Here is a 15,995-nt window from a genome sequence, read left to right as displayed (position 1 = left end):
CTTGTGTTGGAGCACTACGGTCGAAACGGGGGTCCTGTTCATCGGGAGGGGTGTGGCGTACCGCAAAACGGGACTCCACGGGATACTGTTCATCTCCACCGTCGACCCCCTCCAGCCTCCACGGGCTACTGTTCATCCACCGTCGACCTCCTCCAGCCTCCACCTGCGACTGTTCATCCACGGGCTCCTGTTCATCCAGCCTCCACTGCGCGCTACTCCACCGGCTACTGTTCAACCAGCCCTCTCCACGGGCTCCTGTTCAACCACCCCTCCACGGGCTACTGTTCATCCAGCCCTCCACCGTCTACTGTTCATCCTGCCCTCCACGGGGTGGTCCTGTTCATCGTGCCCTCCACGGGGTCCTGTTCATCCAGCCCCAACTGGCTCGAACGATCGGGGTCCTGTTCATCCACCCCCACCATGAACTGTTCATCCAAACCCCCCAGAAACGCTCACTATTCAGCCAGAGGCAACGCCACGAGGTCCTGTTCATCCACCCCCACCGGGAACTGTTCATCCAAACCCCCCAGCAACGCTCACTGTTCATCCAGAGGCAGCATCGATCGGCTTCAGTTAGCAGCAGTAGCGAAGGAATCGCTCAATCGGGTTCAGTTAATAGCCATCGATCGATCGCTCGGGTTCAGTCGTAACGCGTAGCCTGCAGTGCAATCGCTCGGGTTCAGTTAGAGCCCAACACCTCACTCGGGTTCAGTTAGAGCCCAACGACTCGCACACGCGCGCGTACGTACGAGAGAAACATGCATCGCTCGGCCCCCGACCACCCACCGTAACTGGGGACACCCTGATATTTTACTTGCCCTCGCTTCTACCACGGTTTTTTCCGTCATGGACGGCCCAAAGAATGTCATGCAGCTGCGTCTCCGGCCCGCCCAGGACGAAAAGGCCATTTTCTGTCATGAATTTTTGTCATAGAAGTAGGACCCCACCACATCTATGATGATACCGTGTTTTGTCACAATTATCGTCATAGAAGTGTCAAAAGTATGACAGAAAAGATTTTCGTTCGGCCCAAAATGTCAAGGATGTGTCTTTTTTTGTAGTGGTTATCTCCAGCTAAAGAAGGCACCGGCGTAAAGATAGGCGAGTCCACGGTCGAACAAGGCAATTAGCTTGAAGTCTGCGTAATTCGCATGTCGTGTGGGCACTTGGCAGATTACAATCTTCTACAAAACAAGGTCCGTCCAACTGACGTGGTAATCTAGATGACTTGGACCGCGATGGTAAAACTCTATATAATCCAATGGAGGAAGGATAATCTCATGGGAGGTCTGGAAGTTCGCGAGCACCAACTTTTTACCGTCTTCTCTGAAGGCAGCCATCCAGTGGGAGTTCATGCCAACCCAGTACATACCTGCTAAGAAGTTTCGGGCGATGGTGATCGGATCGAAGTCGAGGGAAATGATGTACGGTGACCCACTACATACCTGCAAAGAAGTTTCGGCTAATGGAGATTGGATTGAAGTCGAGGGGCATCATGTAAGCCTCCGTATCATGGTGAGCCAATCTCGCAAGACCAGATAGCAGCAAGCAGGGTGTCTTGAAAAGCTTAGGCCTCGCTTCGATGATGGCCGTGTGCATGCCCCTCGAGCATGCAGCCAACCGCAGGGCGCTCAACATATCCATACACGAACAACAGAGGTCGAGGACATCACTGGGGAGATCGCTCCAATCGCGGCTCATATGGATGTTGCGCGGTTCGCGTTTGGCCATGGTGGAGTTCGGAAGGTGGGGTTTTGGGGGGCTTGATTTACGGGGGAGAAGGTTGTCGGTGCTGGAGCGGCTAGCGAGGGAATAGTGGTACTGGGGGAGCGAGTGAGGCGAGGGTACGCGGGGGCACAGTGAGATGATGAAGAGTGACCTCAGGATCTCCGGCGAGACGGAGATGGAGATGGAGTGGTGCTAGGGGAGAGGGAGACGAGGCGAGGCATGCTATACAGCGGCGGTGACAGTGACTGCACAGTGCACAAGGTGAGGCTGACTTTGGTACCCGGACACGCCGCCTGGACTGGTGTCACCTCGGGCGTAGGGTCTTGTCACTTCACTGTGAGGACCGGATGAATAATAGTATTTTGACCAACAAGTGTACCACAGTTGTACTACTACTAGTAGTAGGAGTAGTAGGAACATGAGTAGTACTCCCGTGCTAGCATGCCTCGTCCATATTGCGAGCAGAACCAAATTCTCGTGCATGCAGAAGCGCGAAGAAGGACTTTTCTTTTTTGAGGATAACCACATATTCCTTAACCGTAGTAGGAACATGAGTAGTACTCCCTCCGGTCCTCTTTTGTCTGCGCATAACTTTTTCAGTATTTCTCTAATTAATCTGCGTATATACCCTTTTGCATGCGCCCATTTCCATCCATGCCCCGCATTCACAGCATTAATTAGCGTACGCATGAGCAGCTGCAGCCAGACTCCAACCAATAAACTGCAGCATGCAAGTGGGCCATTCTGTGTGCGTGGGAGAGAGAAAAGGCAACCGAAGAGCCCGTCCAATCCATTGCATGCAGCAGTCAAACCACCGCAGCTCTCCTCATGCATGCGCATAACTTCTCCCATTTACTTCTCCATCGGGAACCGATTTTCCTCGGCTTTTTCACTACTCCTTGATCTTCCTTTGCATCCAAACCACACTGCATTCACATTGTTTTAACCTCTTCACATACTCCTGGAGTAATTCCGAAGCCCCTATAAGTAATCATCTTCTTCAGTTAGACTAGCCATCTAATCCTAATTCTCCAAACCATAGCCCTCCGGTCCAGCGGTTCCAAATGGCGAAAGAGATCGAGATGCAGGTTTTTAGCGTCCAACATGTCCTCATCGAAGGCTCGTTGAGCATAGTTGCCACAGTCACCGACCACCCAAGGGTTGTTTGGAAGTGGATCAACAATGTATCCAACTCCCTCCAAAAGGTGGAGATGAATGTCATCGGTCTCGACGCAGAGTACATGGAGCGTGCCACTGGGAAGATCCAACGCGCCGCTGTCCTTCAGCTGTGCCTCGAAGATGATGTTTTGGTGTACCACATCATACACGCGCCCTCCATACCAGGTGAGCTTCACGATTTCTTGTCTCGGGAGGACATATACTTCTATGGGGCAGCCATCGCAGGGGACAAACGGAAGTTGGAGCCGTACAACCTTGATTTGAAAAGCATCGCTGACCTACAAACCAAAATAAAAATTCATGTAGAAGATTGTGATAAACCGACACCATCCCTATTCGACGTAGCAAATTTTGTGCTAGGAACAAATCTTCAGAAGGGCAACGAGACGCTGGCATTAAGGTCGTCTGGATGGGAGAATTATCCCTTGACGTACGAGCGGATAAAATATGATGCCCTTGATGCCCATGTGAGTTTCGAGATAGCTGCAAGGTCCAGAGAGCTTGTTGCGAAGCCGTCTCCCACAGAAAATGAGGAGAAGAAGAAGAAGAAGAAGAAGAAGAAGAAGAAGAAGAAGAAGAAGAAGAAGAAGAAGAAGAAGAAGAAGAAGAAGAAGAAGATGCTGCACCAGCAGTAGGGCATTATGGATGGATGAACTATTTCCTCTCTTGTAAAAAAATATTCCCTCTCTATGTATATTGATATAGATGGACTATTTCGATGGTGTGCATGTCTTTGGAACAAGTAGTAGCGTGGGTCCGCTTGACTATAAGGAACTATTTATCCGCCAAGCTTTCTCTACTACTCCTTCCAGTGATCGGTATGCAATGCATGTGTCCATAGACATGACAGCTTGTCCATGGATGTTCAACTACGGCACCATCACGTTTCATCCACTGCCACTCGCGATTCCCACGACGCCGCTCCAACCCACGGCACCACGTCCCCCGACGTGCGCCTCACACCTCTCGGCTGCACCGCCCCTCTACCTTTGTGTGCATGACATGTGGGCCACCTTAAATGCGGCGAGCATCACGTTTCTACCACGCCACATGCGATTCCCACGATGCTGCACGAACCCATGACACCACACGTCCCCCGGCTTGTGGCTCACCCCTCTCGACCCCACTGCCCCTCTGCCTTCGGGAGCATTACATGTGGACCAGCCACCTGTCGGGTCCACATGTTATTGACTCAAAGGCAGGTGTAGTAAGGCGCTGAAGCTCAGTCCCGAGGGCCCTGAGAGGGCAATGTAACTCCTGCGCGAGGCTGGTGCTACCGCTGCATGAACTCGTGCCAAACTCGAGATTTGTTTCTTTACTATACATGCACACAATGATTTAATGGACATTGTAATCTCAACATGTGATGGGGAGCTCTATATTTGAATTTGAAACTTATAAAACGAAAAGATTCAAAACAAATAAACTGGGAGAGAGGGAGTATATCGTAGGATGTGTCCCATACGAAACAAGTCCACTGGTTTGTCACCGCGAAGATGCAGTTAGAAAGGAGCACAGCGTCTTCGTACTTGTATGACAACAAATCGGCCGTAGACAGCATGGTCCACCTTTGACCACCATGTGCAAGGTTCATGCTATCTTATTCAATCCCACCGTGGTTCCATCGTACCAATTCATGCGGTGGCCCGTTGCATGGCTGATCCCAATGTTGGACAAAGGTTCTACGGGAACGGTGTCACCGTTGTAAATGTTGTGCAAATTGATGTTGGTACCCTCCCGTACATATGCAAGCCAATCTCCACTCGCACCGATCCTAACCTGTGAAACAGTGGGTAGGGGGAGAATTAGGAAATGGACACGGAAGTACTCTTTAGAATGCATTTACTACGTGATCAAACTCATCTTACCTGCTCATCGGAGGAAATCCGAGTGCCCCTCAACGTCGGCATCTCAAGGGGCGTCAACTTGCAACTACGGCCACGCCGCGCTGGAGAGACCCCCAAGGAAACATCCTCGTGCGTTCCACGGAACATCAAGATGCATTAGTATGAGTAGTTTATCTTGTGAGAGAAAAGGATGAACGAGGGAAGGCCTCTAGAGATAGAGATAGACACTACTACTACCAATGTGCTGGCCCGTGCATTGCAATGGATCCAAAGTAGTAGAATAATACTTGTTCACGTGCTTGAAATATAAACACTCTAGTTTTGATATACATGTGTCAGCAGACATGACAGCTTGTCCATGGAAGTTGAACCACGACGACCATCACGTTTCTTGTTTCTACCACTGCCACACCCACAGGCGATTCCCACGACGCCGCTCCAACCCTACCTGTAAGCACGACGTCCCCCGACGTGGACCTGGATCCTCTGACGTGGCTATCACTGCCTTACCCTGCCTTTCCTTCACTGACAGGTGGGACCCACACTTGGGGGTCCCACATGTCAGTGAAAGAATGGTAGGATTGTTCACGTCAGGGGATCTTCATCCCCCTAACGTGCGCCTCATCCCTCTCGGCCCCACCGCTCCTCTGCCTTTGTGTGCATGACATGTGGGCCAGCTGAACTGCGGCGACCATTAACTTTCTACCACAGCCACACCCGATTGGACTCGGTTTGCCTGCTCCGCTGTTGTGCTCCGATCTGTACTCCCGCACCATCGAATTTTCATCCAGCGGCTGTGACACATTTCGTCCCGGGCATCAATTCTCAGCTGGAGTACTTCTGTACTACAGGTAGTACCCGCCGGTGTGGCCATCTACGCCTCGTATCGCCCCGACGCCCAGCTGTGGCACGCTCGCCACGGCCATGCCACCACCGGCCGGTTCATCTCGAACGAGTGAGTCGCGAACCACACCACCACCATGAGAATGACATGTGGGCCAGCCGCATTTAAGGTCCGCATGTCATTGACTCATAGGCCGAGCACTAAGCCACTGAAGTTCGGTCCCGTGGGCCCCGAGAGGGAAATGTAACTCCTGCGGCAGGCCTGGTGGTGCTCCCGCAGTACGAGCTCGTGCCAAAGCCGGAATTTGTTTCTTACTACTACTCCCAACTACTAGTAAGGTACATGTGCATTGCACGCATGAGATTCTGGTGGTTTGTGCATTATGCTTCTACATGTGGAATCTTCTAGATTCTACATGTGGCAAAATCTAGTGGAATGTAGATGATATCCAACGACCAGTAGTGCTCGGATTTGCCATCTTTGTACCGTCGGATTGGCTTCATCCAACGACCAACTTTCAAAGTTATTCACACACTATATAGGGGTATAGATGTTTGGTTTGCAGCCTAAGGTTGCCACGCCTAAGCTTAGGCGTGCCACAAGTGTGTTTGGTTGCGTTCTCGTCTCAGCATAGTTGTTCCCTCTTCATGCATGCTCAACTCAACACCTCTCTTCATGTATGCTCTCTTCATGCATGCTTCTAGTGTCTTTGTGCTAAGCTAGTGTGGACTCATGCACCCTCCATACATTCTACCAAACACCCAAAAGTGGGTCGAGAAGGGAACTCTTGGGATCATGCACCCTTCATACACCCTACCAAACACACCAGGCAAGTGTTTGGTTCATTGCTACACTTGTGGCTTGCCACACTTTTCTAGCTACATGGTCCACATGTCATAGACTCAACTTCTTGCCAAACCTTGCCACACTTGTGGTGGCCATTTTGTTAGCCACATTTTTTGTGGCAGACACACTTTGCCTAAGATTAGTTGTGGCAAAGTTAGTCATGAATGAAGTTCAACCATGGAGTCTTCTAGATTCTACATGTGGCAGAATCAGGTGGAATGTAGATGATATCCAACAACCAGTAGTGCTCGGATTTGCCATCTTTGTACCATCGGATTGGCTTCATCCAACGACCAACTTTCAAAGTTATTCACACACTATATAGGGGGTATAGATATAGATGTGCCAGCCCGTTGCAATGGATCCAAAGTATATCTGTTTAGTGGAGTGCACTCTAAACACATTATCTATTTATTTTTCTCTAACCTTTCATAGCCATGAAACCAAGCCACATAAGCTTCATGGGTGCCCCCCACATCATATTATTCATACTACGTTGACTAAACAAAAGATAAATCACCCAAAACAAGATCTTCCCGTTTTTTGTTCCTACGATGTTGTGTCGTGCACGTACCTACTAGTTGTATAGTGGTAGTACTAGTTGTATAGTACGAACTTGGTACTAGTAGGAGTAGAGTAGTACGGAATGCTCCTACTCTATCAACGAGCCCCATCTGACACAAAATTTCTTGGCTTCCGTGCTACAGCTAGATCTTCCCCTCGTTTCTGTTTTCCAACCCGGCGGCGGGCGGGGTGCGGTTTGCCAATAGTAGGTTTGCTCAACGGCGGTCCCGCATGAAAGTGAAAATGCTAGGCGACATGCCTTCCCTAAGCTATGTGTCGTGCCGGACGGGCCGTGGAGTGCTCCCGATTCCCGGGCATGTGTGGGGGGAGTGTGACGCGAACGCGGCAGGCCTTTTCCTTTTACTAGCAATGTGCCCGTGAGTTGCGACGGATCCAAAGTAGTAGAATAGTAGTACTTGTTCACAAACTTGAAAGAAATCACTCTTGTTTTGATATACTCCTAATATATTACTCCCTCCGTTCCAAAATATTTGTCTTTTTAGAGATTTGAAATGGACTATCACATACGGATTATATAGACATATTTTGAAGTGTAGATTCACTCATTTTGCTCCGTATGTAGTCACTTATTGAAATCTCTAGAAAGATAAATATTTAGGAACGGAGGGAGTACTTTTCACTCAAAATATATTTCTCAGGCTGTTTTGATGAGGTGAGGGAGGGATGTGGTTGCTTTCAAGATAATAAGGGGTTTTCTGCAAATTAGAGCAGAGAAGTGGGCTATTGTTGCAAAAATCCCACAACTTACCTCACAGTCGTTAGATGCAGATCTAATGGTCAGAAACGACGGATGGTAGACACACCACCATCACCAACTGAGTCTTTTGTAGGAGTAGGAGTAGAGAAACATGTATAAATTGTAACATTTTGGTTCTGCTCCTTGGCACGATCGATAGATAGAAATAATGATTGGAAACGCTAGGGCAGGGCTATTTCTGCCAGATAAGCAGGGTACGTAGTAGCTAGGTTGGCGCATCGTCGGTTTGGTTACACGTGGTCCGACATGTTCTAGTGTTTCTAGCAAGATGCCCGCGCATTACACGAAGTTGATGGAAAAGGTAAGCACAACTTATAAATTGACGGTTGGAGTACTAGTTACAGTGATGCATATAATTAAGCAAAGGGATCGCACATGTCGGTATTGACTGGAACGAGAATGCAACAGCACAATAAGAATTAAGGCCACGATGATGATGCGATCGAAGTGGTGGTTACAGAAGGCAAGAAGAAAGATGCATCCATCAACGTACGACCTCCTCCTCCTCAACTTAGTGCGCCGGGCTACCGACCGGTGGCTAAGGAGCGGCGGCTTTTGTGGCGAGGTCGAGGTGCTTCTCAGCAAAGGCATCCAAGGCTTCCAGCCGGTTGAGGAAGGCTAACGTCGTAGCGTCCTCACTGGCCTTGTAGATACCTATGTACACGATTTGCTCGTACACGTGGATGTGTAGGTCGATGAATTCTTGCAGGGCGAGGCGCCTCACGGAGAGCGCGACCTCCAGGTGGACATTCTTCGTGGCGTCGGCGGGCAGTCGCAGGGCCACCAGTGCTTGAAAGAGGTTCATGCCATGGAGGCCGATTAGGGTGGCAGGCAATGAGGAGCCCGGGCGCGCGTGCTGGAGGAGTACGGCGATGTCGCCCGCAAGCTTCTTGAGGACGGTAAACTTGGTGGTGGCAACGATCATCTGGTCCAACTGAGAGTCGTAGTTGGCGTCGACGGCGGCCATCCACCAGCCGATCTCCAACACCGTCTGGAGACGATCCTCGGCGCCATGCCGCAGGCTGACGTCGTGGACCATCTGGCACAACTGCTGGCCTCTCGCGCGCATCGCCGCCATGGGTCTGGAGTGAGCTCTTTTGTGCTTAGTGTAGGTGCTTAGGCAAATGCTTAGGTGCGTATGATGTGGTAGATGCATTGGAATGGAGGGGTGCCTTTATATGAGGGCAAACTGCGTTGCATTCACATCGTGCAGCCTCTTTTCCCGGTCCTCCTCCCATTACTTCCCTCATGCATTAATTGAAGGAGGATGCATTGGCCGTTCAACATTTCAGGAACTGCTACTCCCTCCCTCGTCTGCATTAAAGCCGTATCGGGAACTGCGCCGCCCGCTGTCAAATCTAATAGTATTGCACCGCACGCTGCACACCCGGCTGAACACGCCTCCTCGCCTTCATCAAACCCCTCCATTAAACCCGCATGCAAACCGAGAAACCTACTCTGGCGCCACGTCGTTCATGAGTGGGCCGGAATTAAACGCAACACCGGCCAAGCTCCTCCCGTCCGCCCTTAGTTTAAATAAGGCCAGACACCGGCCAAGCTCCGACCGTCCGCCCTCTATTTACACGAGGCCAGACAGACGGCGGGCAAGAATCGCACCCCTCCACCGCTCCCCCATCTCCTCCTTCACCATTTTCTCCACTCTTCCGATGGCTTCCGAGGAGCCGTTCTCCGGCATATTACCCGGCTGGGTGGCCCGCCGAGCCCTCCGGATACGGGCGAGGCCGCTCGGTGCTTCACCAACCTCGCTTGGCCCGAGGGAGCTAGTTGCCACCCCAAGCAGGCGCGTGATTCAGCAACTCGCCGCTCCAGTTCAGCTCGATGAGGAGTGGCGAGTTGCTCCACGCCGGCACAGCGGCGAGCACACCGGTACGGGCGTCGCTGCCGCATCGTACCGCGCCACCAGTGCCGCGCCTCCCATGTCTGTGGGCGCGCCTCCCGTGCCTGCGGCAGCGCCATGCAGACGGAGACAGAAGCCGGGTGCATGGAGAGCGACGATTCGGTGGCCAACTTCTCCGTGTCCGCCGCCATCATCGAGGAGAAGTAGAACATGGGAGGCCGCAGCCACTAGGGTCCCATGAAGGCCACCGTCGAGGCAACGACTAAGCATCCAGGTGGTTTCTTTACTTCTTCGTCTCTTCCGAGGACCTTCCTCGACCCCGCAAGTGTCTGCCGGACATGAGGAAGACAAAGGGATCCGCGGGCGGCCATTTAGATTATGTACTCCCTCTCCAGCTGACGGGAAATATTTGTTCTAAGAATGGATAAATTGTATGTATATATAACTAAAATAAGTCTAGATACATCCATTTCTAGGACAAGTATTTCCGGACGGAGGGAGTATTAATTATACCAAGAGAGCCGGATTGGCACCGCTTAGTTCATGTAAATGTAATGAAATCCATCATGTTTATATGAAGATCCGGCTTTTTTATACGAAATCCTTCATGCTTATATGAAATCAGTCCGTGTTTGCACGAATTTCATCTGGTTGGTTAGAGTTGTGAAAATGTATGCCGCTGGCGTTTGATGTCGTCCTCCGCGGAAGGAAGCGGGAGGAAATTTGCCGGCTGCCGTTGGATATGTTCTTATGCTGGAAATAATAGAGTGACATCCAATCCATTTTAGTTAATTGCGTGTATGATTGTCCCTCTATAAAAAGTTAATTGCATGTACAGTGTACACATGACTTGCAGGGTGGCTACAGCTTCATATAGAAAGTTAAAAAGAAACAAGTCCATCCTTAATCTTGTATTCTAAGTACTCTGTGGGTTCCACTGTCAGTACAGTAGTGAAAGAAGTATATATTAAATAAGTAATATATAATATAAAAATCTAAAGTTAAAGACAGAATTCGAACTCATGTCATCGCGTTGCGAGCATCCGACGCTAACCAGTCCAGCACATTTTTGTTGTAGACCATGCTGGAGATATATCTCCATGTCTATTCTTATACTCCATCCGTTCCTAAATATTTGTCTTTTTCAGATTTCAAATGGACTACCACATACGGATTTGTATGTAGACATATTTTAGAGTGTAGATTCACTCATTTTGCTCCATATGTAGTCACTTGTTGAAATCTCTAAAAAGACAAATATTTAGGAACGGAGGGAGTAGGAAACAGAATTGGTGATGATGGTGTGTGTGCCATCCTGTAATATAGGCCGTCGGATTTATATCTAATGGATAGGAAGGAAACTATGGCAATTTTGCAAAAATATACCCACACCCCTCTCCATGTTCGCAAATACGGCCTTCCCTCGTTCATCCTTTTCTCTCACAAGATAAACTACTCATACAAATGCATCTTGATGTTCCGTGCAACGCACGGGCATCTAGCTAGTTTCTTTTAAAATAGTTACTGCGATAATTGGGTTGAAGTGATATATTTTATGTCTGCCCCGAATGATTTTAGATTCACTAGTAGTAAAAAAGAAATGGTTGACTTGTTAATTAACAGAAAACAGGGTGAAAACTATCACGTGAGGCCGGTAAAAACGATGCACACTGGGTTCAGCGTCATCGTCACTACTGCTGTGCGTGCGCGAGAAGTCTACATATCGAGGGGGCTACTGAGCGAGGCACAGAGACACAATGTTCAAGAGAGAAACCAATTGACATATTACGATCAGGTCGAGTTGTCACCCTTCTGCTGTCATTGTTGGGGTGGGGGGGGAGAGAAAGACGTATCGAGAGTGTGCGTGGTAGGCACAGAGGCACAACTAGCGAGTGTGTGTGTGTTTGAAAGAGGAGTAGATAGATTACTATCAAGATCGAGGTGCCGCCCTACTCCTTCGGTGTCGGGTAGTGTGTGTGTGTGTGTTTGAGAGAGAAGCCAGTCGATAGATCAGTATCAAGATCGAGGTGTCACCCTACTCCTTCGGTGTTGGGAAGTGTGTGTGTGTGGTTGTGTGGGTGTGGGTGTGTGTGTCGGGGGGGTAGTGACACTTACATATCCCTACTCTTATAAAAAACAGAGTTGGTGATGATGGTGTTCCTGCCATCCTGCAATATAGGCCATCCGATTTATATCCGACGGATAGGAAGGAAACTGTGGCAATTTTGCAAAAAGATACCCACACCCCTCTCCGCATTTGCAAATAAGGCATTCCCTCGTTCATCCTTTTCACCCACAAGATAAACTATTCATACAAATGCATCTTGATGTCTCGTGCAATGCATGGGCATCTTGCTAGTAGGGAGAAGGAGTTTGTGTGACACATATCTAGCTATATTAAGGGATAGGTAGATAGCATTTGTGCGAGGCATACATAAAGCATCACGAAGATAAACAAAACGGTGTGCATGCAAGTGCCGAAAAAATGAAGCGAGAAACAATGTGTGTGTGCACGCGCGCGTGTGTGTGTTTGAGAGAGAGAGAGGGGGGGAGAGAGAGAGAGCGAAATCTCAAAACAAAAGGTGCTCTGCTGGAATCTCATTGTATGTATTAATATGGTTCCGGAACTCGAGTTAACCTTAGGCATATGTGTGAGAGACATTATTATACTTTGAGACATTAGTGGCTGTGGATGGGCGGAATTAAAAGGGTGGGCGTGTTCGACAAAGAGAGCGTGTGTGTTTCTGTGTGAGAGACTTGTAGGACAGGGTAGAAAGATGAATTCTAACCTTGACGGAGGGAGAGAAATACACGAAGTGCGCGTGTGTGATTCCGATGCCCACAGGGAAATGAGATATGTATGCGTGTGAGAGAGATTGCACAATTCATTCATGTCTCACTATCTAGTGATCGTGGACGTGCATCGCTTGAACATATATCAATATCTACTTCGTATCGTGGCCAAAGGTACAATATCGATTCAACGCTATAAAGATTGGGCACTCACATATCACATTTTTCTATTTAAATAAACCTTTTCAGTTGTGCATGCCAAAGTTACAGTGATGTTTCTTCAAACAACCAATGTAGCTATCCTGTACATGCACCATTGTTACTCTTGCATTCAAAATCATTAGTCTTGGATGATTTAAGGTTCTATTATGAAGTAATATATGTAATATTCATATATGAATTCAACGGGTACGCAATTTATGAAATGGAGGCTATGTAATCATATGAGGCAACACTTTTAAGTAGCGGACTACAATATCCATTTATTTTTGTGCGCCTCTACACTAACACGTCAATGCATTATGTTTAAAGTAAATAACCAATTGCACTAAATTATCTATTTACACGAGAAATACATAGGCTGAGCGTTTGATCCTTTTTTTTGTGAACGCGCCACTACACCCGTACGATTGGCCGCGCCCGTGTGAACGTCCAAGTTATCGGCGCATCATCCCGAGTTATTGTCTTTTTTCTGGGGTGGACTTCACACCAGTTATTAACTGCTGACGCGTGCCCCGTGTACACAGTCTTGCATGACCTTCCCGCTAGCACGGTCCAAAATTAGTTGAAACTGGATACGAACGATCCCGCGGGCGGCAAAATCTCCCGCCTCCTTCTAAACTTTCCGCCACCTTAGTCTTTAGCATGCGAAATTCCCCTTTTGTCCTTGGTGCACGGAGACCAATAGTTACAATACCGCCCTCATCTACATAATAGGTCAGGGATGCTTTGGTAACTTCCGGTTCCCCCCACTACACGGCACCCCCATTTCCTCTCCCCCTCCCGCAAAAACGACTAACTCCACAGCACCAGAGCATCTCACATCACGCCGTCCGTAATTCATTGGCCTTTCTCCCCTCCCCTCTCGAAACCCTAGACTGCTCATCCATCGGCGTACTAGAGCCCAATTCACTGCCAGCGGCGTCCACCTCACCGGATCTGCTTCTGCGGCCGCATCTACCCCTCCCACCTCCCCTAGAAACAAGTAGACTGCTCATCCACCACTGTACCACAGCCCATTTAGTGCCGGCCTTGTCCACGGCGCCGGATCTGCTTCGCCGGTACTCTCGTCAACCGCAGCGCATCTGCAGTGGCTCATTCGTACTCCCCACCGGAGACGCTTCGTCCACACCCCCTCGGAGCCGCCCCACCGACGCCCCCGTCGACGGCCTCTGATCCTCTTCGCCGACACCTTCCTCAACCCTACCAGAGCCGCTTCGCCGACACCATCGTCAACCCCACCGGAGTAGTTTCGCCTATACCATTCTCAACCCTACCGGGGTCGCTTTGCCAACTCACAAGTCCACGGCCTCAGATTCGCTTCCTCGCACCCTCATCCAACCTACCGGAGCAGCTTCTGACGCCCCTTCCACGGCCGCAGATCCGCATCGTCGACACCATCCTTAACCCAACCACCGGAGCAGCTTCACCTACGCCCTCGTCCACGGCCACAGATCCGCTTCGCCCACACTGTAGTCCACCCTACCGGAGCCGCTCCACAAACACCCTACTCGACGGTTCTAGATCTCCTTACCGGACTCCGACAGCCAGCGCAGCGTCATCACCCTTGACGTTTATAACCTGATTCCCACCGTCTGGCAAGATGCCAAGCACCTGCCACGGCCTAGGTACTTGTCACCTTTAAACCCGACCAGCATCACCTACCCGATGTACTTCAAATATACTAACAGGTCACTGTTACCTGTTATGCAGCTGGCAAAAACTACAAGGACGATGTTTCTTCTGGATCTAACAGCTTTGCCAACCAAGATCCTGGACCGAGGCATTGCTATGATCTTGTAAGCACGTCTCTCTCTCTTGTATTCTTCTGTGCCTGCCAGCATGCTTTGCTAGGATTTTCGACCAGTAATCCCTTCGTGCAGACAATGATTTCTACTACTGGCTGCTAAATTAGATATGTAGGTGTCATACATGATACTACCTCGTACCTCCGTTCCTAAATATAAGTCTTTCTAGAGATTCCACTATAGGCTACATAAGGAGCAAAATGAGTGAATCTACACTCGAAAATGCATCTATATACATCTGTATGTGGTCCATACTGGAATCTCTACATAGACATATATTTAGGAAAAGAGGCAGTACATTACACAAAATCGTAGGTGGCATGTAGGAATTGCAGTGCACTACATTAGGCTCCTTTAGAGTGCCTGCTAGTCCAGCACACAGAGTCTTGGCTAGTTTATGCTACACACACAATCATTAATTGGTGGTTTAAATATGCGCAAGGGATATGCAATGTAGAGATGTCTGAAATTAGCTGTGTCAACTTGCAGATAGGGTTACACAATGAAAAAGTACAAGATGTCACTACTAGGGAAAACCCTAGCAGTAGCGCGTGTATTTTGCCTATCAGTAGCGCGGGACAATGCGCTACTGATAAGGCGCTACAGGTAACGTGTAGCAGTAGCGCCTGTCGTCCCACGCTACTGCTATACATGGCTAGCAGTAGCGCGCTTTAGTGCAGAGCGCTGCTGCTAATATCTGCAGCGCTTTTTAGCAGGAAGCTCTACTGGTAAGGCAGCGCTACTGCTAACTTTGTTCCCCTCGCTACTGCTAGTTTTATTAGTTTCTATTTTTTCTGCATATTTGTTTTGTATTTGAATAGGCTTTATACAATAATCTTTAGCATATCATACACATACAAATGTAATCATAGCATATACATACAAATAGTCTCATCAAATTATTTCATCATCATAATCATCATCCAACACAAAGTGGTCTCTCGTCATCATCTCGAAAATAGCGATACAAGTCTCGATTACTTGCAACTACATCGTCATCCATCTAAACAATGATATATGCGAGAAGAGCTATCACTTTGAGTGAGAGCGAAACTATGCAGTACATGAGTTCGTATCCCTCTCTCGCATTAGTGTGAACCTAAACTAACTACTGCCTGTCGCTCAGAAACCGGAAACCGGTACACCTGGGCCTGACACTCTGGCCACTCGTCATATATATACTCCTGGCGTAGCACTTCTTTGCCGTCGATGATCTATGCACCTGCATCGTCACATGAGTTGATGATATGCAACATATATAGTTGAGCAACAGAAAGAGACAGACTTGGCAAAAATAGAAGCAACATATCATAAGCATAAATAACAAAGTTGATCGTACCCAAAATGCCCTAACTAGAGTGATCGTCGCTAGTCGAGGAGGACGGTTTAATTAGATCACAAATAAAGTTTCGTCGTGCATAAATCAAAGTTTTGTCATACAAAAAGTATGGACTAAACGGACACATTGTCATATATCGACAATCACTCCAACATGTAGTGCCATCCATCCAAGTCAGGGAGATTGTCCCGA

Source organism: Aegilops tauschii, chromosome 3 (genome assembly GCF_002575655.3).
Source record: "Aegilops tauschii subsp. strangulata cultivar AL8/78 chromosome 3, Aet v6.0, whole genome shotgun sequence".
Classification (NCBI taxonomy): domain Eukaryota; kingdom Viridiplantae; phylum Streptophyta; class Magnoliopsida; order Poales; family Poaceae; genus Aegilops; species Aegilops tauschii.
The sequence above is the reverse complement of the archived record's forward strand: the minus strand, read 5'-3'. Positions refer to the sequence as shown.